This window comes from Bombyx mandarina, chromosome 24 (assembly GCF_030267445.1).
Source record: "Bombyx mandarina strain Sakado chromosome 24, ASM3026744v2".
NCBI classification, from domain to species: domain Eukaryota; kingdom Metazoa; phylum Arthropoda; class Insecta; order Lepidoptera; family Bombycidae; genus Bombyx; species Bombyx mandarina.
Genome location: NC_143230.1, coordinates 4,938,545 through 4,965,408, shown reverse-complemented (window position 1 = coordinate 4,965,408; position 26,864 = coordinate 4,938,545). Strand labels below are relative to the sequence as shown.

The following is a 26,864-nucleotide window of genomic DNA, read 5'->3' as shown; positions in this document are numbered from 1 at the left end:
TATCATCAATCGTTTTCGCAGGGCACGCGATGTAAAGAATATTTTAGGTATTTTTTTTACACCTTGGGTTACATTATTGGAGTTTAGTATTCAATACAAACTTTTATTTATTTATTGCTTAGGTGGGTGGACGATCTCACAGCCCACCTGGTGTTAAGTGGTTACAGGAGCCCATAGACATCTACAACGTAAATGCGCCACCCACCTTGAGATATAAATTCTAAGGTCTCAAGCATAGTTACAAACAGTATAGTATAGTAGTAAGCTTTTTTGTTTTTCCTACCTAAACTGATAGCCTTCAGAGGCTATATCAGCGTCGCCTTAACTAATCGGTGAGCTCACGGGGCTCAAACCTGATGACGTTGCTAACACGAATCCTAGCAAGAGCAGTGCTTCGCAGAATCTACCACCGGATCGGAAACGCGACCCACTGAGAAGATCCGGCGAGAAACTCTGTGGGCTGTGTCTGAGGGTGTATAGTAAGCAGTATAGTTACAAACAAACAAATCTTTCCTCTTTATAATATTAGTATAGATAAATGCAAAAAGTCCGTGTCCTGTGTGTGACCGCGCCCCGTCATCTGTTAGCCGCCGCACATATCGCTCACATCCGCGGCCGTTTCCGGCGTTACGAGTCGTCATGGCGTCAACTCGAATTTATTGTGGCTCGTTTAACTGTACGCGGAACCCGAAAAGTTTCTAATGTACATTACGATTATTATTTTTTTGTATTTCAATGCAGACCAAGTACTGAAAGAATACTCCGGAATAAAATATGTAAGGGTTTTAATGCAAATAGCAAAAAGAAGAAACACACTTTTTTAAAGCGAAGACGGTGGCTGGCGTCACACGTGAGCATAATGTGAACCATTTTCGACATTACACACCAAGCAAGCCAAATAAAGGACTTTAAAAAAAAAAACGATTTGTATTGCATGAATTATTGGCACTTGCCACTATTATATGGATTACAACTATTACTGTATTAATGAATGACATGAAATTTGTATTTTTTAATAATAATTGGAAATCTGATTGCTATTGTGATTAATACACTATTTGTGTTGTAAAGTTGTAAATAAATAAATATATTTATTTGACTACTAAAAGCGCTTAGACAGCGAACAGACAATTATAAATGAGATGTTTATCTTGCATTAGAATGAAGGCAAGGCTCCCTAAAATCCACTCTAACGTATTTAAAATATCAAGATATTACACAGCGTGGAGCCTACTCATCAAGGTATGCGTCTTCTTTCATAATATATTTGTAGATTCTTCCGTTTTGTTCGCTTAGAAAGGCTAAGGAAACGTAGCCCATTACGCCAAATCGAAGTCAGGTGTATTAGGAAAGCGCTATTATAAATATTACTTATTACTTTTACAATTTTGACGATTTAGTTTTTCTGCCATAGAAGAATAACGCGAATACCCATTAATCCGAAACATCTAAAAACGTATTATAGAAAAACAGCAATCGTCTAGAAATGCAAAATTGAAACACACACACACACACAAAATTGTGCATTTTTTTTAAATCGATATTTTTTATTTATCAATCATGGATAAAACATTCCTGGTTGTGAACATCGACTATTAACATAAATTATAATGAAAATAGCTGCGTTTATTTAACGAGAGAAGAGAATTCTAAAGAGAATATAAAATTTATAAGTAAAACCAAAGTTCCGCCTAATCATTTTGCACCAATAATTTAAATCTCTGGTCAATGCACCGACCTATACTTTTTTAAGCACCGGCATTAGAGCTTTTGGTTTACTCTTTAGATGATTAATACATGCTTATCTGAACCCCAAGAGAAGCATTTTGTTTTCAGCAAACGTATTTATTTAGACTCATTGCATTTTATATATGCGATCCCATTTATCACAGTTAATACTGCATTTCCCATTGTTTATTTTTCGTTGTCGGCCGTCTCCGGTGCTCGATTGTGTGAATGACAGAATATAAAAGGACCTTTTAAACTTGATTCGTTCGCTTCATGCAATTTACGATGAAATTCGTCCTTTGTTCTAGAATCTAGATGGTAGTCGTCGATTTTATAAATCATACAAGATATCATGTTCGACGGTTTAATAATGCAATTGCCGATTGGCAATTGAATTCGAAGCTTCCGTGGCCTAATGAGTAAAGTCCATTCTGAGACTAGGCTCAAAGGAAGGCCGGCATTTTTACTGGTGGTAGGACCTCTTGTGAGTTCGCGCGGGTGGGTACCACCAACCTGCCTATTTCTGCCGTAAAGCAGTAATGCGTTTCGGTTTGAAGGGTAGGGCAGCCGTTGTAACTATACTTGAGACCTTAGAACTTATATCTCAAGGTGGGTGGCGCATTTACGTTATGGATGTCTATGGGCTCCAGTAACCACTTAACACCAGGTGGGCTGTGAGCTCGTCCACCCATCTAAACAAAAAAAAAATAAAAAAATCAAACCCGTGGCCGACTTCAAGCGCATGTCTCAAAGTGTACGGTGGTATTAACATTGTCTATCGGCTTTCTAAACCACTTGACGCCAGCTGGGCCACCCACCCACCCACTAAATGACAATAGGCAGCAATAAAAATCTAGCCACGTTAACTTATGCTAGCGAGTTCCTAAGGCAATTGAAAGTACTTAACGTGTTTAGACAACTAAATAATTTGAAACGTTTTCCATGTTGCCAAAATTGAAGTGCCATTGACATTGGAATCATGGTTAAACGCCCTTCGGACAAAGAACCACCCACCATTGATGAGGACGTAATAATCTTGATTAAGTCGTATACTTGAACCTAATAGCCGTATCTCTCAAACACCTTTCGTCAGAGGATTCTCAATCAAATTTCTGTTTACACGCGACCAATCTTTACGGAGGAAACTCGTACAAGATCAATCGGGCCGGATACGCACGTCATTTCGTTACGTTTAAACAGTCAAACTGAAATAGCGCCAAACGATTGGCAAAGTTCCCTGTGCAAGGTTGAAACCGGCACTCGGCATGTGAATGTGGTTCGCGCCATTCATGATTCAGTCTTGGCGAACGAATACGAATGCATTAACGCAACGAACCCCTACAAATCTGTTGCTTTTATTAGACCAGTTCATATGTAATACAAATCACTTGCTAATATCGCTTGCTCGTGTTCTGATCCCGCACGAGACGCTAGGGCGATTGACTTGCAAATTCGGCAGTTTTTGTTGACGCTTCAGGGAAATATTGTCATAAAACCATTAACACACCATAACCACATTATCGGTTTCGCAGAGCATTTGTGGTCATGTGTAATTCTTGTTTATTAAAGCCTTGACAGATGTTTTCCATAGTTTGCGAATTGAGGTTTGGCGCACGAACTCGTTAAGTGGGATTTCAGAAAAGTCTTTCACCTGATCAGTCCAGCGCCTGGGGATTCGTCCACGAGATCTCTTACTATTTACCCTACCCTAAACAACAAGTTTCTCGATGGACTCTGCTGGCCGTCGCGATACAAATCCAAAATATCGAAGAACCCTAGACTGCACTGTTGACGACAAACAAAATTAGTTTACTATCAAATGAATATCACGTAGCTGTCTGGTTCTAGCTAAACCACGGCTTCCGACCCAAGAGAAAAATAGCTTCGGTGAAAAGGACGTAAACAATCACGATCTCCCACGCTCTTTATACAGTTGCGTGTTTGTATGAATGGCCACCTCCTGAGGCGGCGATAATTCGCGTGGGCCGATCGAAAACACATCCGAAATTTTTATCGCAAATTATTCGCCATTTTGCGTGGCAATTTACAAGTTTTTTTATTGTTAGCAGACGAGACAGTCAAAGTCATTCCCGAAACAAGATAGATATTTGAATACAGTAGGATTGGTAGATTGAGAGACTAGAGCTAGCATAGGGATAAATCTGGGATGTCACAATACTTTTGTTGAGTTGTTAGATTTAAGTTTGTTGAACTGAAAGTGACTTTTATTTAGTGTTTAAGTATATAAAATAGTTTAATTTAATCATCAAGGTTTTGTAACTCATTAAAGATATTAAAAAGTTAATTACCTAAAGTTAGGTACCTACCTAACTAAATATTGGCAGCCCTATCGAAAAACTCTATTGTCCCCATACATAGCCTGATTCACCCCAAAGCCAAGGTGAATCGGGTCAAGCTAGTTTTTTCAGTTTTTGTGTATATTTTGTAATGAACTATATATAATAACGCACCGTAAATAGGTCTCCAGATCCATTATGATCTCCGTTTTATTACTATAAAAACGATAAAAATCAATGTCGAACTTAAAAAGTGTCCCGATTTAACCGGTTGTAGGGAATTGAATTCATTCTATTTCTGCCAAAAAGCAAAGGATATCCGTTATTCTATTGCAGCTGAGACTTCTAATACTTCGGTACGGGCGGATCCATGATCAATAGTAGTCGTGGAGCATACGTATCCATCACAGCGAATTATCAATTCATTTATGAAATAGACAAATCTAACGTAAAGCTATTAGTAATTTCATATCAATGCTAACAAGCAGCCGATCAAGCTGACCTCTCGCACAAGGCTCCTGCAGGAAAATCGAAGAAACATTTGGCACTTATGTCACTATTCATTTTTATTATATTCATAGAACACAAGAAATTTTTGTGAATGAAATCCCTCTGCCCGAGACGTTTGTTGTGAAACCGGCAGAATTACGTCAGTCCAATATCGATTGCGCTTCAGTTTTGTTTACAGTTATTTTTCGTAGTTTTCCTTAGTTTGGTGACGCGTTTTTATTATCTTTTCCTGCAAATATAGTTTAATGACGCGTTTTTATTACCTTTTCCTCGAAATATGTCCGCCTAATGCCGGATCTAGGTTTTTTTTTTCCATTCCTTTCGGTATCTTGCCTTTCGCGTCCAATCCTTATCATCAATTTTGACCAATCGTCCGTCCACTCCATTGGTTGTCTGTCTGTTGTTTTTACTGTGTTGTTGTTGTTATTGTTGGTAATTTCAAGAACAGTAACGTAGCGTCACCGACCTTGATTCTCAGAGGTCGTCTAATTTTACTAAAACATCAGTTCCATCAGAATTCCTAAGGCGAAACGATAAAGCGAAAACACGGAAGATACAGATACAAAAAAAAAACTGTGAATGTACGATATGAGAACTTTTGTATGAACATATTATCTATATTATCTGTACTAATATTACAGAGAGGAAAGATTTGTTTGTTTGTCTGTATTGAATAGGCTCCGAAGCTACTGAACCGATTTGCAAAATTCTTTCACTGTTTGGAAGCTATACTATTCCCGGGTGACATATACTGTAATATTTTTTGAAAAAAATTAAGGATCCTTACTAAAACTCCAATAATGTAACCCAAGGTGTAAAAAAATTACCTAAAATATTCTCTACATCGCGTGCCTGCGAAAACTATTCATGATAAAATAAAATAATGTACTACGAATTTATAGAACACATTATTATTTACAGAAAGTGTCGCGACAGCATATGTCTAACTATTATAATATAGTTATGCCGCAATAAGTGTTCTTTTATTTAAAAAAATAAAACAACGTCAAATATCGTTGAAATTTTTGTTAAAGATCCGAGCGGAGCCGAAGCGGGACGCTTGTTATTGATATATTGAACACGTACTGATAAGCGCGTATCAATGGAGCTGACATTCATTCATGCGTAGTAACGTCAATTTCCACGTATAGTAACGACTCGGCATTTTATGAATATTACTTGGAAGAGAAGGCGTGACTTTCGTGTAACTACAGTTAAAAAAAATTGTTTAGATGTTTACACTTATCACTTTCAATCTATGTTATATCTATATCAAGTTCTTCATTTGATATAGTTATCTAATTGTAGAATTCCCCACAGCATTTTGCACTTTTGACAATTAATTTTGTATTCTATTTTACATACAAATATTTACATTTAAAATATACTTTGCATTTTATTCGTATCGGTATTCTTGTTCAGACGAACATTGCATACTTGGCCTTGTCGGACAGCCCATCCATTGCCTCTTAATAAATAAAAAACAGACTGAATTTCACATCGACAATTTCACGACTTTGTACGCTATTATTGCCCAATATTCCGGTAACAATTCTATCTGTTGTACCCCAAAGCATCTGTTAACACCGAATTGATAAAAAAATATCGTCACTTTTTCGCTTGTTTGTATCGTTTCGATATCGTTTAAAATTGAAACTATTTTAGCTATTATTGGGGGAATTCCCGGAAAGTATTTTGTTTTTGAAAATATGTATTTTTTGCGCCTCTCCAACTTTCATTGTAAATTTAATTAGGCAAATGTATGTAGTTAAGTACAGCCCTTGACCTAGAGTACCTAGGCGGCACTAAAAATTTCGGGAATTAACGAAGTGACACAACATTACAATTTAAAAATGTATTTATTGCTTTTCGAAGTATTCGCGAAATTGGACACATTTTTCCATACGATGGAAGCAATCATTGAAGCAACCATTCCATTCGGAAGTTGGGGTCTCCAAAATGGCCGTTTTGTAGGCGTCCACAGCTTCTTCAGGTGATGAAAATCTCTGTCCACGCAATTTATTCTTTATTTTAGGGAAAGAATAGAAATCATTAGGGCTTAGGTCGGGGCTGTACGGCGGACGGTCTAATAATTCTATGTTTTCTTGCTCTAAAAATTCTTTTGTTCTGTGTTCGGTGTGAGAACTCGCATTGTCGTGATGGAGGATGATGCGGCGGTTGCAGTTCTCTTTACGGAGTTCAGAAACGACCTGTGGCAAACAAATGCTAGCATACCATTCTGCATTAACCGTTCTTTGTCCCTCAAGCGGAATAGTCGTAACATGACCGGTTTTGGAGACAAACGTGGCCACCATTTTTTTTGCAACACTCCGTGAACGAACAATTTTTGTTGGCTTTAACTCATTTTCGAACACCCAAACTCGTGACTGGTTTTTTGTTTCGGGTTCGTACGCGTATATCCAGGATTCGTCACCTGATACAATGTTGTATACAGCATTTGAGGATCCTGCGTGGAATCTTTCGAGAGTTCTGACGCACCAAGTAACGCGAGCCGCTTTTTGCTCTTCACAGAGCGAATGCGGTATCCATCGGGAAAACAACTTTTTTACACCTAATTGTTCATGCAAGATTATTTGTATTTGACTCATGCCAATGTCTAAAGTTGCCTGAATTTCGCGGTATTTCACATGTTGATCTTCCTCAATCAGCTTACGCACAGCATCAACGTTTTCTTGGGTGACTGCAGTTTTTGGACGACCTTGACAGGGATCATCACTGAGCTTGACACGTCCACGTTGAAACTCAGGAAACCAGCGATAAATTGTGGTTTTGGATGGGGCTTCATCACCAAATGCAGAAATCATCAGGTCAACACACTGTTTTTGTGTTAAACCACTTCGAAAGTCAAAATAAATCATCGCTCTTGAATTTTCTCGAGTCAATTCCATTTTCTCAACGACTAAACAAGTTTGACAAAACCTCGTGACAAGACCGAGAATCTTTTTTTAAATAAATAAATGGTATTCGATTTTTAAAACCAAGGAGTTTTCAATTAAAAAGATTTTAATATGACAGGAACAGTGGAAATATTCCATTCCCGATACTTTTAGTGCAGCCCTCGTATAATAGCCTTTTGTTCGAATTTCGCAACGTTCATTGAGAACCTTGATACTCTATTAATTAACCGTCTCAGAGTGGGCGGAAGCGTTACGACAGACGTTCCCGTATTACCGTCGTACGACGCAGGTAAAATTATATTTAGAATTTGATGCGAGTGGAAATATTCGCGAATATATTACTTACACACTTTTCCCTTAAGACGCTGTCGATAGCAATAAATTTGTGATTTGCAAGATATTGTGTTGTATCATGTTTACAAATTGGCTTTTTGGCAAAACATATCGAGCGGTGAAAGGTTATTTATTAGGTTCTATATTGATTATATTATTTTGAAGTCGTCGTGGCCTAATGGATAAGACTTCCGGTGCATTCTATTGCATCTAGCGATGTATCGGTGTTCGAATCCCGCAAGCGGGTACCAATTTTCCTAATGAAACACGTACTTATCAAAATGTTCACGATTGACTTCCACGGTGAAGAAATAACATCGTGTAATAAAACCAACCCGCAAAATTAGGTATGGGTAGGTACCACCACCCTGCTTATTTCTGCCGTGAAGCAGTAACACGTTTCGGTTTCAAGGTACCTACTGTAAAAACTGAGACCTTAGAATTTATATCTCAAGGTGGATGGCGGCATTTACGTTGTAAATGTCTATGGGCTCCGGTAACCACTTAACACCAAGCGGGCCGCTAGCTCGTCCACCCATCCAAGCAATAAAAAAAGCAAAAAAATAAAACATATTTTTTTCTTGGGTTTGGCACAAGTCAGCTCGTATAGTTATTGGTTTTTATAAACTTATTTTTGTCGAAGACCACTCTATTCTGGAAGGGTTCGCTTTTAGAGGTTTGACATATACAACAGCCTTTATTCTAATGCAAATGAGACATTAAAGGACTCCTCATTCACTTCAATAGCTTGGTCTCAAATACGACTCCAATGAATAGTACTTACTGCCGTAAGCTGGAGAACTCTCTTCTGGAAACAAAACTAAAAACTCCTTGTTAATAATAGTCACATATACATCGAGAAACCCATTTTAATAAAATCGTTAATAAAATTCTAAAGTCTAAAGTTGAGAGCCGGTGGTTTTCCGATAACCTCATCATTCGATTACGTTATTTGACCTCGCAGTTACTTGCCTATTCCGAGAAATCGCGTCCACTTTTTGCGAATTTATTATACATTCGTCATTGATTACGGTTATCGCTTTGGAGAACTGGCCACCGAATGTTCTGACCTGCGTTGACTGATTAGGTTCAGAACGGATTTTCCGATTACATACTTCGTTTATTTCAGACGCGACGTAATTTTTTTTACCTAAGCTGAGAGCCTTGAGAGCCTGTTTCAGCGTAACCTTAACTAGTAGGTGAGCTCGTGGGGCTCAAACCTGGCGACGTTGCTAACACGAACCCTAGCAAGAGAAAGTCCGGCACTGAGAAGGTCCGGCGAGAAACTCAATGGGCTGTGTCTGAGGGTTAATTTACTCATCGAGCCCTTCGTGGCAAGCGACGGGTTCGACGAGAACGATGACCGGCGCTTGAGGTACCTAAAAGCACCGTTAGTTGATCGGGAGGATTCGAAATGACGTGTTTGGGGCGACGTCGGCTGCTCTCCATTCTGCCCGCAGGATCGGGAATGTAGTTATCGGCGGCCACGATGAGAGGGTTCTCGTGTCGTGCCGCTTTATTGAAGTGGTCGCGTCGCTGTGTTACTCCTTCACGACAGAAATAGGGAATGTGGTGGCGAGCTCATAATACTTACAGAACAATTTACAACCAATGATTCAGAGACTAATAACCGATGATTAGCTCAGCTATTCGACTTACGCATAACTAATATCTAACCAATGTTATCGTAAAGCTGTTACACTGCTTAGTAATAAGCCTATCTTTGTAACCATTTATGGGCTTGTCTTCCTTAGCTGTAATAATAACAGTAATAATTATGATTTTAAAAATGTTTCTCTTTTGCTTTTCTTGCTTTGTAACCATATGGTATTCAAGTAAAACTTATTTACAGAGTTCAGTAGCATTTACTCAATGTTTTTTAAACAACAATTATTGAAAATATAGTTAAGTGGGTTTATTTAGTGTTTTAAAAAAATATCAGTTACTCTTTAGGATTACCTACATTTACGCATTTTTGTGTCTAGTTGCACATCGCTTGCCTTTTTTGTCGCGGTAGGGGTGAAATGGATACCAAAACTAAGTGTCCCCAACGAGTTTTTACCATCGCACCGCCCGTCATCGGAGTAGAGTTCATCCATACTACTTGGAGCCACTATGTTCATCGACAGTGAGTTTACAGAACACTTTTTTGCCACGTACCATCCGGCTTCGGAATGAGCTCCCCTCCATGGTGTTTCCCGAGCGCTATGACATGTCCTTCTTCAAACTAGGCTTGTGGAGAGTATTAGAAGGTAGGCAGCGGCTTGGCTCTGCCCCTGGCATTGCTGAAGTCCATGGGCGACGGTAACTACTCACCATCAGGTGGGCCGTATGCTCGTCCGCCTATATGGCAATAAAAAAATAATAAAAAAAAGAAAAAAGACGCACCGATTGAGGCAGACGGAACAATGGGACTTCAAAGCTCCGTGTTATCGTGGGGGTTTTTTTTTTTTTTTTTTTCTCCTACCTATGCTGATAGCCTTGAGAGGCTATTTCAGCTTCACCCTAACGTGTGTAGGTGAGCTCACGGGGCTCAAACCGGAGAGTTGCTAACACTGACCCTAGCAAGAGCAGTGCTTCGCAGAATCTACCACCGGATCGGAAACGCGACCCACTGAGAAGATCCGGCGAGAAACTCAGTGGGCTGTGTCTAGGGGTTAATTCGCTCGTCGAGCCCTTCGTCGCAAGCGACGGGTTCGACGAGGACGGTGACCGGTGCTTGTGGTGCCTAAAAGCACCGTTAATGGATCGGGAGGATCCGTAATGACGTGCTTTGGGCGACGTCGACTGTTTACCATTCGATCTACAGGATCGGGTATGTAGTTTCCAGCGGCCACGACAAGAGGGTTCTCATGTCGTGCCGCCTTCTCGAAATGGCGCAATGATGCCGACTGTAGATACTTACTGACAGGGTCGAGCTCCAGGTCATCGTGGAGATCCACGTTCCTCAGGAACCATGGTGCTCCGACGGCTATCCTGCAGAATCGGGATTGAATAACCTGAAGGGGCTTCAAGTTGGTGCGGGCTTCGAATGGGAAGAGGATGGGTAAAATGCATTGGGCACTTCGATTTTATAATGATTTGAGATCCTATATCCATTTAAGCTATGAATAACCATTCGCATATAATATATAATACGTGTTTCAAATAAACACAAACCATTCGTAACAAATTTGTCGTGAGGCTTCATATCTAAACTGACAACTATCAAATTTCGAAGGACTTAAGCCCCTAAGTATGTGTACTGAAGTGTCATAATTCCTCGGATTATTACCTCCTCGGAAATCTGTTTTGAAAAATGTCTCTTGAACTTTGCACTTGACAGGTGATTGGGTTCATTCGAGGTGGTAACTTGGCGGATTAAGGTACGAAACAAAGAAACATTGATGGTCATTTATCGAGTTATGTACGTAAGTATACCGGTCATCGTTCTCGTCAAACCCGTCGCTTGCGACGAAGGGCTCGGCGAGTAAATTAACCCACAGCCACAGCCCACTGAGTTTCTCGCCGGATCTTCTCAATGGGTCGCGTTTCCGATCCGGTGGTACATTCTGCGAAGCACGGCTCTTGCTAGGAGTTCGTGTTAGCAACGTCGTTAGGTTTCAGCCCCTTGAGCTCACCTACTAGTTAAGGTTACGCTGATATGGTATCTCTAGACCATTACCTTAGATAGGAAAAAAATATATAAAAATACTAGTAGTAGTAGGCACTGATGTTTCGATGAACAATTTTACTATTGTCATTAGGGGGGCATGTTGCTGACAAACTTTAGTATATTTCCATTAGTGCTGTTATTTTCTGACATCATGACATTTAACGAATCACGAACTTAAAAGGTATCTCGATTACTGTTTCTCAAAAGAGAACGTCTACACAATATTACTATGTTGAACTTTTACTGCGGCGATTTACGTAATATCGTACAAATTGGTTTTGCAGACGAACCTAATGTTAAATTCGCTTCATTATGAAGCAGAGTTCACTTGTAATATTATTCTAAACTAGCTGATCCGGCAGACTTCGTGGTGCCTCAATCGATAAATAAAAGACCTAAGCTTTTGTATAAAATAAACTTAAAACAAACAAAAGGATTCCGTCCGATGGGGGACACATCAAAGGAAAAACAAAATTGTTATTTTTATTTAATTCCGAGCATTTTTATATTTATCTATCTTTTAAGCCTTCTCTGGACTTCCACAAGTAGCTCATTCAAGACCAAAATCAGCCAAATCGGTCCAGCCGTTCTTGAGTTTTAGCGAGACTAACCAACAGCAATTCATTTATATATATATAGATATCCACGACACTTTAGAAGGTAATCCAAGTAATACCAGCATAGTAAATGTAAGAAAACAAATCGAAACGAATACGGTAGGGGAAACGCGATCTTACCGCTATTCAGATAAGGAGTCCTCCTCCCCCGGTTTTGATGCATTAATGAAACGAATGGTTTTATTAGCTCACACGATATGTCTGCTCCGTCTATCGTAATCCGTGCAAATTAACGAGATTTAAGAGACTGGGAATTATCTTCCATTGGGCCAGAAATAAGTGGATTTAGCTACTTAATTCTTAACAGATGCGAAGGAATCGGTCTTGAAGACATACATACAATCATACAAAGAAATACTATATGTGGTCAGGGACCGTTTTTCCTACTACAACTTGAAAGATCCCGCATGCAGTGGTCCCATCCGAAATACGTACTGTCCTTGCTAGGGCTAGTGTTAGCAAATTCTCTCAGGTTGAGCCCGTGAGCTCATCTACCCGTCCACGAGAAACTGGAATAGCCTCTAGGCTACCAGCGTATATGACAGACAACAACTTTGTTTTAAATTAAATTTTTAACTACCCTCCCCCATGGTAGTGCTAATTAATGTTGGTTATCCTTAAAATTGTATGCTATCAAGCCCGATAAGTTTATCTATAAGTACATAAAAATCTACATAAAAAGGTGTACGAAATTGAATAAGTGAATGTTTTTCGTCTAATGATGACCATTGAAATGTATGCCGAATTCGGACTATTGTCTGATAGAAGGACGAGCTATGGTTCACCTGACGTAGAGTTCTTACTGGACCATATACACATCATTAACGTAAATGCCACCACCCACCTTGAGAATTATATTTTTTCTAAGTCTCAGTTTTAATTGTACATTGGCTGCCTAACCCTTACGACAGAAAAGAATTACTGCTTCACGGCAGAAGCCCCACCAACAATAAAATATACCTTTTTATTTTCAAATTACGTAGATGCGATATCCAAAATTAATTGTATTTAAAATTTAGTCCAATAATGCCGTACATTGATTATTACAACTGCACTGACTGAAATAATAACACAATACCAAAGACTTCCAAATTTCATTATTTGTATGAAATAAACGATTTTGACATACGAGTAATTTTTATGCTGAATAAATAAATTTTAAACATTAATACTCATAATTTTCCTATCTTACCCATAAACTTGAGTGCGTAATCGCATCAGCATCAGCGTCTCCTTGGCACCAATTGACAGGGATCATTATTCAACTTCCAATATGTCAACGGGGGTAGTCTACAACTCCAATTTATAAATGTAGAACAACTTTATTAGGGATGAAATAAATAAAACGAACGCGAAGCAATAACGAGTTTTGAACTTCATCAATTTGTTTTTCTTTACTTGAAAATTTACGCGGAATTCGTAAAGAAGACTTTTCAAATGAACTTTACTTAAAAACGGTTCAAGATTAACAATTCAAAATCAGTAAACCTGTACTTACAACCTTTTACATTTTAAAGCACTTCAAATAATTCTCGTTCACAATGTAGTAATAAGCTGAGCTATTTTTTCGATGTACCCAGTATTTTTTTAACTTTTGATGTATCGTCTGCTTGGGTATTTATCAGAAGAAGTTACTCAACGTGGTCACATACATTGCTGTTCCAATTAGAGACAATAAGGACAAGAAATTAATATAAATCAATGGATTTAGGACCTTACACATAGCCTATTAGTAAGTCCCATTATCACTCAAGTTTTATATGTCGGAGATCATTTATTATCTTAATTATATTTTTTTTAGGTCATGAATACTCTTCGGTGAAAGAAACTGGTGTACGAGAAGACCTAATTCGTCAATGTTCCAAAATCTGTCGTCAGTACATAGTGCGAATGTAAATAATATTGAGAGAGCCAGATGTGTCTACTGACCGACATAAAAATCGCAAAGTGACGGCGAAACTAATATCAATACGTAGAAGTCTCCTATTCTAGTAACCTCAGGGAGTTTTACTAGATTCACCAAAAGGGTAGGTGGGTTCAAGGGGCTCTAGTCTGGCGAATTTTCTAACATTAGCCCAAGCAATAGCAATAATTCGCAGAATCTACCACCGGATGGGAAACGCGGGTCGCTGAGTAGATCCGGCGAGAAACTCGGTGGCCTGTGGCTGTGTGGCAATTGGTTAATTTTCTTAAGTCTTAAGTGGTTAAGTCAAGAACGGTGACCGGTGCTTGAGGTACCTAAAAGCATTGATAGTGGATCGGGAGAATCTGAAATGACGTGATTCTTCGGCATATATATTCCTATGAACAATAACTGTGAAAGACCTTAACCATATTGAAATACTCGAATGCATTAAAAACTCTACCCACGCTTTAGGTAAATAAGGTAAGTACTATCATATATTTTATAGTACAGAACCACTATGAGAGCCAAGGTTTTAATAGTAAATTTTATTACACTAGTATTTGCGGTCTTAAAACTTTAACGGTTTCATTTCCTTTTCGCAACATCGTTACGGTATGAAATTACCGCAGCCAGATAATTTAACTTGCCATGATAAATTGTGCTTGGAGAAACATCGCAATTTATCCTAGACCAGGGCTGTCCAAACTACATACTTTTGCCTACTTAAATTTACTACAAAAGCTGGAGGGCCACAGAAAAATATATTTCCAAAAACAAAATTCTTCCCAGGAATTCCCCCAAGTAAAATATAAAGTAAAAGATAGCTTCACTTTTGATGTCATGGGAATAGAATGTTACAAGAATAAGGATAACTTATACCAAATATTGATTATATGCTTTGACAAGGAATTCTACATTTTATGCAAACTATTTATATCTAAATCTATTTTCTGATTAAAACATGCGTCCGTTGTCTGGACATTACTGGACAGCCCTCTTCTAGACCTTTCTATTCTGTCTGTTGTTTAGCGATAATTTCTACTAATAATCTCATCTGTAAAATCGTAATTTGTTTTGTGCTTATCCGACTGAGAAACTGGCATTGCTGGTAAACTAGCAAACTGGTTGATGCCAGGGATGAGATCCAATCATACGAAGCCCCAAATTCGTGTCTAAGCCAATGAACAAAAATGTTATATTTTGACAACTTAGAGCAAATTTCTAGGATTCTCATTAAAATTTATCGAAATCTTTCACACTACTATAAAGTAAAACTCAACATACGGTTTTTAATACCGGAATTAAAATTCAGCAAATAACTGTATTCCTGATGTATTTCAACTTTTTTGAAATAAATAAATAAAACATTCATTACGGTATGCTGAAGCTTGACTTCGGAGTATATAAGAAATATGTACATAGATGTTGATTGGGAGAAGAGAGACGATTATACAATACTACAAACTAGACTGCCGCTAAAAATATAACGTCATCTAAATACGGAATAAAGTGAAAACGGCGGGAGCCGCCATCCGCTGGCAACATCCGGCAGACTTAATGATCCCATTCAGATACTCTTCCCGGCACGAGAACGGAACTTTGACGTCACCGGGCCGGGTTATATCCGAACGTTTTATACGTGTTTACAAAACAGTACTATGGGTTTTTTTTAGCCTGCCCTGGGCAAACGCACAGTTGGCTTCAAAGTACCATTACCCTTGGTACTAAATCGTGTTTTATTACCTTAGATGTGCAGATCAGGTCACGGCCCACCTGCTCTCGAGTTAACTGCGCGCAAAAGAAAGCAAAAATCTGTAATGAAATCCAAGGCGATATTGCTGAAAAGTAGAGCTGATCTTATTAATTCGAAAGTCAAAACAATTGTATGAATTCTATTAATGTCAATATAGCGTTAAGCAGGGAAAAGTTTTTCATAGGCATCGATACGATGTAGCTGATCGAGATGCTCGCCGCATGCTCTCATTGTTTGAGACGCTTTCATCTCGTTTTAGCGCAGCTGGTAACACACCGCCTCCACCTCCCGGGAGTTTATACCGTTTTTGCCATACACACATATCGTTTTTGTCATGCACCTAACCTCCAGCTCTGAAATGAACTGTCTTTTTTACCTTTGGGAATCCAATTAGGATGGCCGGCCAATAGAGAATTGGAACGGGTTACGTCGGACTGCGGTGCCTCCGAAAAGAGTACGCTTGAAAAAATGCGCGCAGGACAACATGATTTTTTTGACTCAACGTGTCCTCAAACGAGAAGAAAGATAATTATTTCGCAATTAGGTGGGCCATATGCAAGTCTCCCTTCGTAGGCAGTATAAAAAATCGAACTTGCAAGATCAAGATATGTCGAATGTATTAAATTGTTTTATTTTTATTTTATTTTATTGCTTAGATGGGTGGACGAGCTCACAGACCACCTGGTGTGAAGTGGTTACTGAAGCCCATAGACATCCACAACGTAAATGCACCACCCACCTTGAGATATAAGTTCTAAGGTCTCAAGTAAGTTACAACAGCTGCCCCACCCTTCAAACCGAAACGCATTACTGCTTCACGGCAGAAATAGGCAGGGTAGTGGTACCCACCCGCGCGGACTCACAAGATGTTCTACCACCAGTAACAGTAGTGAGTATCACTTCAGAATCATACGTATCTAATATTTGAGGCATGTTGAATCGACTTGACGGCTCACAGAGCGCTCTATACCAGTAGTTGATTAAATTTCAAATTTCGCTGTTTGAAGCAATCTTATCTGTTAATCGGTTAGTGAATCTAAAAACCACTTTTTTGTAATCGGACACTATTCTAACATACTATGGTCTCTTTCATAGTCTATCCGTCATTTCAAGTTTGGCAGATGTTTCATTAAAATTTCAGTCCGATAAACTTCATCCAACAAACGTTTGAAAGCACAACACCGGTCAACGAACGCTTTAATTAACAATCTATTTAAATAATGCCTCGACTTAACAGGTCTTGCAATCATTTCTGAGAGTTCCAAACAAGATCTTGTTGCAGCCAACTGGACTTGTCTGTGGTCTGGCAAAAACTGACCGCATACCTTTTAAAGGGTATTGACGGTTTGAAATTTCATGAGAACACTTCATTGGGTTGGCCACAGAGAAAATGTCTGCTCATTAAAAGTAAATTAACAAACGTTTAAATCGAAAAATATTATTACAGTTTAATATCGTATGTATTATTGTTATTACATTGTTTCCGACGTTTCGCAGTTTACGGATTCACCGACCGAGGAAAAAGCACAACACAAACTCAATGCATGGAACAATCAGCTCAACTGATACTGATCTTTAACTACCCCCGTTTTCCCGTTTTGCGGGATATAGAGTATGGCGGCCAAACAGCCCGCGTACGACTTCTTAAGTGTCAAAAAGGCATCCGAAATGACCTTAGCAAACTATGTGAAACAATCAGGTGCTGTAAGTATAACACGGATGGTGCATTCGTATTTATCGATGCGACTGTCCTGTGCCGCTGTTGGAATCCCACAGGCAGGTTCCATTTTTTCTAGTTTAATACGTACTTTACAACATGTTCACGACTGACTTCCATGATCAAGGAATAACATCGTATAAGGTAAATCAAATCAGAAAAATTATAGTTTTCGTAATTACAGTTGATATGGTTGCCTTGTGAGTCCACACGGGTGGATAAGTACCACCACCTTATCTATTTCTGCTGTGAAGCAGAGTAATGCGTTTCGGTTTGAATGGTAGGGCAACAGTCGTACCTACTTTAAAACTGAGACCTAGAACTCGTTTCAAGGTGGGACGCAGCAACGTTGTTATCTATGGGCTTTTTCTAACCATTTAACACATTTTTGCCTTATTTTCAATATGAATAGTACCCAGGCTTATGACAAGCCGGTCAGTTCTGACAGTGACATGTTAGCGTGAATAGTTTTCAAATATGTAGTAATCAATCTAACGCTCTACGAATTCCAAATTAGAAACCTCTCCAAGAGTCAATAAGCAATGTTTACTGCGGGGTCTATATTTTAGTATATTCTGGTATATTTAAGAATAATAACTCGTACATGAATCCGTTTGCTCGCAAGCGAAAAGGGAACATCAAAAATAATAGAAGGCCCAAGGCAATCTACAAGGTCCTTTGGTTTGCCCTCAGTTATGTGCTGTTTTAGGACCATGAACGTTGACTTAATTATACAGGGACATTCCACTGACAGTGCTTGATATAACCCCGTTGAATACAAAAATATTATCTTTACTTTAGATCGACGATAGATCGACGTTTTGATTCGGCTCAAGTTTAAGTTGAAAATTAATTTGGGTCAACAAATCGACAAATTTACTAACCGGATTAACATCAAGATTCCCCCGTGATCTATATGCAATGATGACATTAAATGTTGTTCATCTGTGTTATCAAATAAAATAAAAACTTATAAATGAAATGAGTAGGTACACGATTTACTCGTCCAATTTTAAGCGTTAACATCTGTGGGTCAATTCAACAAATTCGTATTTTGTGATCATCATGCAACAAAAGGAAATGTAGGCCCCCCGTGTTCAACTAAGCATTGATGTCGAATTCCAGCTTTACATTACAACTTTTAATTACATTGCGTAGAGTTAGGTAAACTGGAATAGTCTTTCAAGCTACCAGCGAATAGTTAGGGGAAAAAGTAGGCAGGCATATTGCGGAAATTTCAAAGCTTAAGCTAATCACCAGCAGTCACCAGTGTTGGTATTCATGAATCCACTCTAGCGGACTCTTCTCAGATATCTGGGTTAAGCTTAAAATATACAAAACGAGGTGGAGCGGAGCGGTTGACCGAAATACATGGACGCAACATGCAAGTGCACATTTAAATGACTGCAAAGGTGTTAAGGACACCTGTTTTCCGGTTCTCGGTTCATTCGAAAGCAAATTCTTAATTAGTGACAGAATTGTGAAAGTCTTTGAATATAATACATTGAATATTAACACAAGTTCAATAATTTACCTTGCATCTTTAGCATTTAGCATTTAGAGAATTCACTCCTATAATTCTTGTACAATCCACAATAAAATTGTACAAATAAGCTACAGTCCACAAATATATCTCCAACTTAAATCATTGAATCGTAAAAAACGATTGTTTGCTATTATTATACAATGCATGGATATGATTCAACAATCTTCTTATGGTGTTGACGGCAGAAAAACTGTATGCTGTGGACCTAGATTATGACTACTCCAGATCTTCTCGTGAGTGTCATAAAAGGCGACCGAGGAGTCCTTGAAGATTTGGCAGATCTGCTGTTAGAGATTGCATTTTACTGTAATTACTGGCATTTACTGGTAGTAGGGAGAGTTACAAGTCCAGATTCCTGTCGGAAAGCTTTCTTGTGTTCCAGTTTGAGCGGTGGGCCAGCCATTATTCATTTTAGACTTGCACCTCACGTCTCAAGGTGAGTGGTGGAATTTACGTTGTGAAGTATATTATGAGCTTCAGTAAACACTTAACTCATTTAATCACCCATCTACGGAATCGAAAATTATATTAACAATAATAAATTTGTCCGTAAACAATAATTTCTAACAAGTTTTACTTATTTTAGTCAGTTCAATTGTTGAGTGTTTTACTTTACAGAACAAAATTTCATCCGACCTATTCTAGCCAAAAATATTCATCCAAACGGTTTGCACTTGACAGGTCGATGATACCCGTTTGTACATAAGTCAGTGCGTCGCTTTTGTAACTACCCTCCTTTCTCAGTTTTCACACCATTATAGTAAACAAACAATAACAGAATTAATTCATATCTCATTTCATTCCCGTTTAGGAAATGGTCGTCATTGTATCGATACCATATCGGAAACATAGTTGGATGAACTCATGCAATAAACTCTTTGTGTTTTGCGTAATATCGATTACAGGGGTATTAAGCTATTGATATGTTTGTATAAATACAAAGATTAGTATTTTACAACAGGTTTAAGATACCTTTGGACCGATCAGATAATTTGTTAGGGATGATTTAACTTTTATTTATATTTATTAAGTATTTATAGATTTTGAATGGCTTTACGAGATTAATTATTTAATTCACACCGGAAAATGCTCTAAAACTTGGCAATATGACTTTTTTTTATTGTCCTTGTAGGCAGACGAGCATACGGCCCACCTGATGGTGAGTGGTTACCGTCGCCCATGGACTTCAGCAATGCCAGGGGCAGAGCCAAGCCGCTGCCTACCGCTTAATACTCTCCACAAGCCTCGTTTGAAGGACATATCATAGCGCTCGGGAAACACCGTGGAGGGGAGCTCATTCCATAGCCGGATGGTATGTGGCAAAAAATACCTCCGGAAACGCACTGTGGATGACCGCAGTGGCTCCAGGTAGTATGGATGAACTCTACTCCGGTGGCGGCAGGTGCGATGATAAAAACGAGATGCCGGTATCATCTCGAACAATTCCTCAGAGCACTAGGTCTAATTTGACTAATAATATGTCAAAATGTCTCGATATTTGACATTTTATAAAGTCCAACCTCGCGATGTCGGTTTGGGACAAAACGACACTGAATTCTTGATCTATCCGTTCTCATCACAAAAGTTTCGAGGATCAGAAACACCACGTTCTCTCACCTCTCGAACTATTCAGCAAACTATTCCTTGAAATGTGGTCTAGTCCAGCCCACTGACTGAGATTATGACCAATTCAATCGCGGAGGTAGCAAAGTTTGCGTAATCCAGTGCTAACCTTATCCCCCTTGCCTTCTTTGAATTTTGTAGTATGCAAAGGGATCGGAGGTTACTTTACAAAAATGACAGTTATTTTTAACTTTGCAATCTCAATAAATAAATCATTAAAAAGTCAATTTGGAAATTGATGAAAAGACACCAATGCCAGGACGTGTAACTTCCAGTGCTATCACAAATTTAAGCCTCTTTTTTTAGGTGGTCTTCTGCAAGACGTATGCGCAAAGGGTGGTGCTCGTAGTGTATGAGACGTACGGAACGGTATGACTCCCATGAGTTTACGAACATCTAAGCCGGGCGACCGCGGTCAACATTGCGCTATTTATAATACCGCCCTTACGAATTATACTGTGGGGGCAGTCATGTTATGAGACTACTACCACATCTCTCATTGGTGACATCCACTTTTCGTACCGATCCTAATACATTTTGGTTGACGGTACCAAGAAGCTACATCATGTGTCATTTTCAAGGGTGTAACAATTATCCATCCTTTCAAAACCGGTGCTTCTTTCGAGATAAAATGACGCTATTAACTAGTGCGCAGTAGCTAGTTTATCACAGTCACTCGTGGACGTCAGAAATGCTGGATTCTAATCAGCTACCTGCTAATTTTATAAGATATATCCAGTCACTTTGAAGTCGTCGTGGCCTAAGGCATAAGACGTCCGGTGCATTCGTGTTGAGCGATGCGCCGGTGTTCGAATCTCAGGCGGGTACCAATTTTTCTAATGAAATATGTACTCTGCAAATGTTCACGATTGACTTCCACGGTGAAGGAATAACATCGTGTAATAAAATTGAAACCCGCAAAATTATAATTTGCGTAATTACTGGTGGTAGGACCTCTTGTGAGTCCGCACGGGTAGGTACCACCGCCCTGCCTATTTCTGCCGTGAAGCAGTAATGCGTTTCGGTTTGAAGGGTGGGGCAGCCGTTGTAACTATACTGAGACCTTACAACTTATATCTCAAGGTGGGTGGCGCATTTACGTTGTAGATGTCTATGGGCTCCAGTAACCACTTAACAACAGGTGGGCTGTGAGCTCGTCCACCCATCTAAGCAATAAAAAATAAATAAAAAAAGTCACGTGAAGTTAAAACAAAATCCGACGTCATAACATATTATGATTCAGAAGCTAGATTAATTAGATTAGATTTCGCATATCCTGTTTCGTGCGATCAGAATCGAAATGTAGCGGAAATAATATTCATTATCTATAGATAAGATACGAATATTATGCAGGAAATCGTTATGCTAAAAGGTATCTTTATTCGTAAAGCACTAAGAGACCTTGCAATTGGATACGGCGAATTGGTTTTCGCCTAGCTGTTCGAACGAAGACTTCCACTTTTATTTTATAGCTTAGATGGGTGGACGAGCTCACAGTGCACCTGGTGTTAAGTGATTACTGGAGCCCATAGACATCTACAACGTAAATGCGCCACCCACCTTGAGATACGAGTTCTAAGGTCTCCGTAGTTACAATGGCTGCCCCACCCCTTAAGTCGAAACGCATAACTGCTTCACGGCTAAAATAGGCGGGGTGGTGGTACCTACCCGTGGGAGTCCCCCAAGAGGTCCTACCACCAGGACTAACCAGATTTCATTCCTTACATCGTGTAACAAAAATCAAACGCGCAAAATTATAATTTGCGTAATTACTGGTGGTAGGACCTCTTGTGAGTCCGCACGGGTAGGTACCACCGCCCTGCCTATTTCTGCTGTAAAGCAGTAATGCGTTTCGGTTTGAAGGGTAGGGCAGCCGTTGTAACTATACTGAGACCTTAGAACTGATATCTCAAGGTAGGTGGCGCATTTACGTTGTAGATGTCTATGGGTTTCAGGAACCACTTAACACCAGGTGGGCTGTGAGCTCGTACACCCATCTAAGCAATAAAAAATAAAAAGATTTTAAGACATGATAACTGAAGGTGCGTAGTGATAACAACGTTATATGGTCTATTGAATTCGGTAACCAATTATACAGGTGGGTTGCGAACACTACTATCCCAAAAAAACAAAAACAAAGAACTATATCTTCGTAACAAAATCAGCTTTGTGTTCTGGACTTTTTGATCGATTTTGTGTGGACCAGGAATTTTTTCGTGAAAATACGCCGACGTTATCGCATCCATTTGCTGCTAGCAGCGTGTTGTATGTGAGCTCTCGTGAGCGTATTCCCTGTTACGTACATTCGAACATGAGAATAACTTGATACATCGTGGTCACGAACATGTGAACGCATGCGGGGCATAGCTTCACAGTGTCACGACGTCATCTAGTATCTGTGTGAGCATGAACAAGCATCTTTACCATCGCACCGCCCGCCACGTGAGTAGAGTTCATCCATACTAACTAGAACTATTGCGTTCATCTACAGTGCGCTTCTAGAGATCTTTTTTGCCACGTACTATCCGGCTGTGGAATGAGCTCCCCTCTACTGTGTTTCCCGAGCGCTATGACATGGCTTTCTTCAAACGAGGCTTGTGGAAGTACTTTACGATAGGCAGCAGGTTGGCTCTACCCCTGGCATTGCTGACAGTCATGGGCGATAGTAACCACTCACCATCAGGTATGGGTCATATACCCACTTTCCAACAAGAGCAATAAAAAAAAATTAAACATCGGGACATGTAGTACATTATAAAGCAAACGATAAAGACAGCATAAATCAACAATCGTCGTTCAGTGGACGACCTTCACTTGTAGATAAGGTTATATCTGCGTCCATTCATGAATCCTTTTCAGCGTAGGGCTGCTTCAAGCGATTGAAAACGTTTTACCATTATTAACAATTTATAAAAGTTACGATTCCGACTAAAACGACTTCAGGATTCATGCTCTTACCCGCGAGCTTATCGACCGCTAAACACCAAGATAGCCTTAGAAGTACGCTCAACTAAAACATAAACGTAACAAGTGTATTGACAGCCCTAAAACGATCACCGAAACGAACGAATTTCATGAATGATCTATGTAAAGCCTTCGGTATATTTTTTTTTTTTTTTGCTTATGAAATGCAAATACTATTTATATTTAGCTCATTTTCATTCATGACGTTACGAGCGAACGTAACTACGTATTTTAGGGATGGATACTTCGTGAATTACGTAGATGATTACGTTCGTAATAATGTTGTTTAAACTTGATTTATGTTTGGCGTTTAATTGTCGAAGTTATGTTGAAATTGGGCTGATGCGAAATTACTGAGTTCGCCAATTGTCGTAGACTGGTTACACGAATAGAACAAAATACGTATTGTATATACAGCACAGAGGTTAGGAATTCTCTTACGGTGACCCTTCATATTGAAGTCGTCGTGGCATAAAGGATAAGACGTCCGGTGCATTTGTATCTAGCAACGGTGTCCGAAACACGCAGGCGGGTACCAAATTTTCTAATGAAATACGTACTAAACAAATGTTCACGATTGACTTCCACGGTGAAGGAATAACATCGTGTAATATAATTTATAATTTATAAAATATTATAAAGAGGAAAGATTTGTTTGTTTGTTTGTTTCGAATAGGCTCCGAAACTACTGGACCGATTTGAAAAATTCTTTTTCCATTAGAAGCCGACATTGTCCCTGATGAACATAGGCTACTTTTTTTATTTTTTTATTTTTTTTATTTTTTTTAGTTTCATGTGTGTTTTAATGTTTCCGAAGCGAAGCGAGGGCGGGTCGCTAGTCGTGTAATAAAAATCAAACCCGCAAAATTATAATTTGCGTAATTGCTGGTGATAGGACGTCTTGTGAGTGCGCACGGGTATGTACCGTGAAGCAGTAATGCCTTTCGGTTTGAAAGGCGGGACAGCCATTGTACTGTAAAAACCGAGACTGTATGTTATAGATGTCTATTGGCTCCGTTGACCACTTAATATCAGGTGGGCCGTGAGATCGACCACCCACCTAAGCAATAAAAAAACGGTATCGCACCGCCCCCCAAGAAATCAGTGTCCATCAGCGTATTTTAAGTCTTTTTTGCTACGTACTGTTTAGCTTCGGAATGAAGTCCCTTCCACGGTGTTCCTAAAGGAATATGATATGTCTTTCCTCAAACAAAGTTTGAGATGGTCTTTAGCGGTAGAGATCGACTTGGCTGTGCTCCTGGCATTGCATCCCGGGTTTCTATGAGCGATAGTATACATTTACCATCGGAAAGGCCTTTGGCCTAGTATGGCTTTAAAAAATTGGAACGTGGCTGACAACTTGGTCCGAAAACACTTAAAATGACTATTCCTGTTTTAGTCCCGACATGGAACTTATGAAGTATGCGATATATAATTTCTATTGCTTCCTTACAAATGTCATATTAATTCTAGAAAGTTCTATCGAGGCCACAAGCACGAAAACGGTACTGAACGGAATGGCTTATATAAAGCCTATGATTTAGTTTGTATTTTTAGCATTCGAAGTAGTCTTTCGGTGTGCTGTAAGCTAATTTCATGTGGAATACGAGAAATGGTTTACGTCCAGTCCATCGCTCGTTCAGAGATAAATTTCTTAATTTATTAACGTTTTCATATCCATCGAAATAAATAAAAATATTGACACGATAACGCCCTCCCATTTTATTAAGAAGCACTACACCTGCGTTAATGCGCCATTTGCTGACAACGATTACACGATATTATTACTTCAAAGTTAGACTCGTCCGCGAACACGTTATGTAGATACTACCCACAATATCTTCGGTATAAATGTAATATGTATAAAAGTCAGTGTGAGCACTTATTTTGCCTAGATAATCGGAAACTTCTGGACCGATTTCGATGATCTTCAGGAAAATTGATTTTGATTTGATTTGATTTTGATTTGTTACACGTATTATTGGTGTCAAAATCCTCTGAGCATTGCCCTAAATTACCTACCTACCTATTGTTAGTTAAACCTCAGGTCTAGAAGTCGGCGGCTACAATCTTCGGTTAGGAAGCCTATTAACAGATTACCAGTTCATATTAATAGATAATAATAAAACAATATAATTGAGCGCCATCAAAATAATTGCCACATTTAAAATATTAGTACACTGTAACTCAAGAACTGTGCATACATACTGCTAATGGATGCTACATGATACTGAACCAACATAATAATATGAATACTTCACTCAATTACTTCCACGAAAATACAACACAGTGTGAAGAGATCAGTAGATAATAACATATGGCCAAAAAAAAAAATATTTCATTGAACCTAAATGTGAATTTCTTCATTATTCAAATTAAATATAAGGGATTTTTATGAAAGCATCTATAGGGCAAATAAAATGCATTAATATTCATATTTAAGATTAGTCATAGTTAAGATAACATTACTTACATCTACTGTTTTCCAAAAAAAACATTAATGTTAAAGCATAGGTTTTTTTTGTACTGAGCATCACGGGACATTTAGATGAATTTTAGTTCTTTCATTGAAGTAAATTTTGTTCATCCTTTTCCTTATAAACTATATAATTGTGTGTATTGTTCATATCAAAAACAATTTGATATTTCGCAGTATGTCTCTAGGTTAAATAATTAGTTTAGATACTCACTATTTTACTTTAATTAAAAAAAAAGCAAAATATGGCTCCTTTCTAGTGAAAAAATTATAAGATGTAAAGGTAATTATATGGTGTATTTTATCTGATTCGTTTCGAGAAAATCATGTTACAGGTCCTCTGGAATTAAAGTATTATTTTGCTAAATTTTACTAAAATCTTGACAATATTATTAGTCAATTTTAGCAAAATAAACTTTTATTGTTCAAATATAAACACAACTTTTTTTGTTATTTTGTATTGTATTGTAATTTTGTATTGTCATTTCTGATAGTAATTTTTAAATATTGAGAACTACATGCAATATATGTTTAGGTGCTAGAGATTTTAAGAGTTTTTAGTTTATTGTATAAATTCGATTCAATTGAGAGTACCCACACACTTTATTTATTTATAAATTTTTTTTTCCAGAGAATACACCGAGTAAGCAAGTGTAGGTAGTAAGAAATCCTATCTATCTCTAGTTATCTGAACAATTACTCAGTATCATTATTCTCCTGTAAGCTCTACTTTAAAATTGATCAGAACATAGCAATCACAAGTTAATTTTGAAGAAAAATCATATTTTTTTAAATTACTGTATAACATTATAGTCGATTTC

The 26,864-nt window shown here is 38.5% G+C and overlaps 1 protein-coding gene across 1 annotated transcript in view; it reads right to left on the bottom strand.

The window, feature by feature from the left end:
• The window catches only part of Cbl (E3 ubiquitin-protein ligase CBL), a 94,229-nt gene that overhangs the window by 65,673 nt on the left and 1,692 nt on the right, over window positions 1-26,864 (bottom strand). The window lies entirely within an intron of this gene.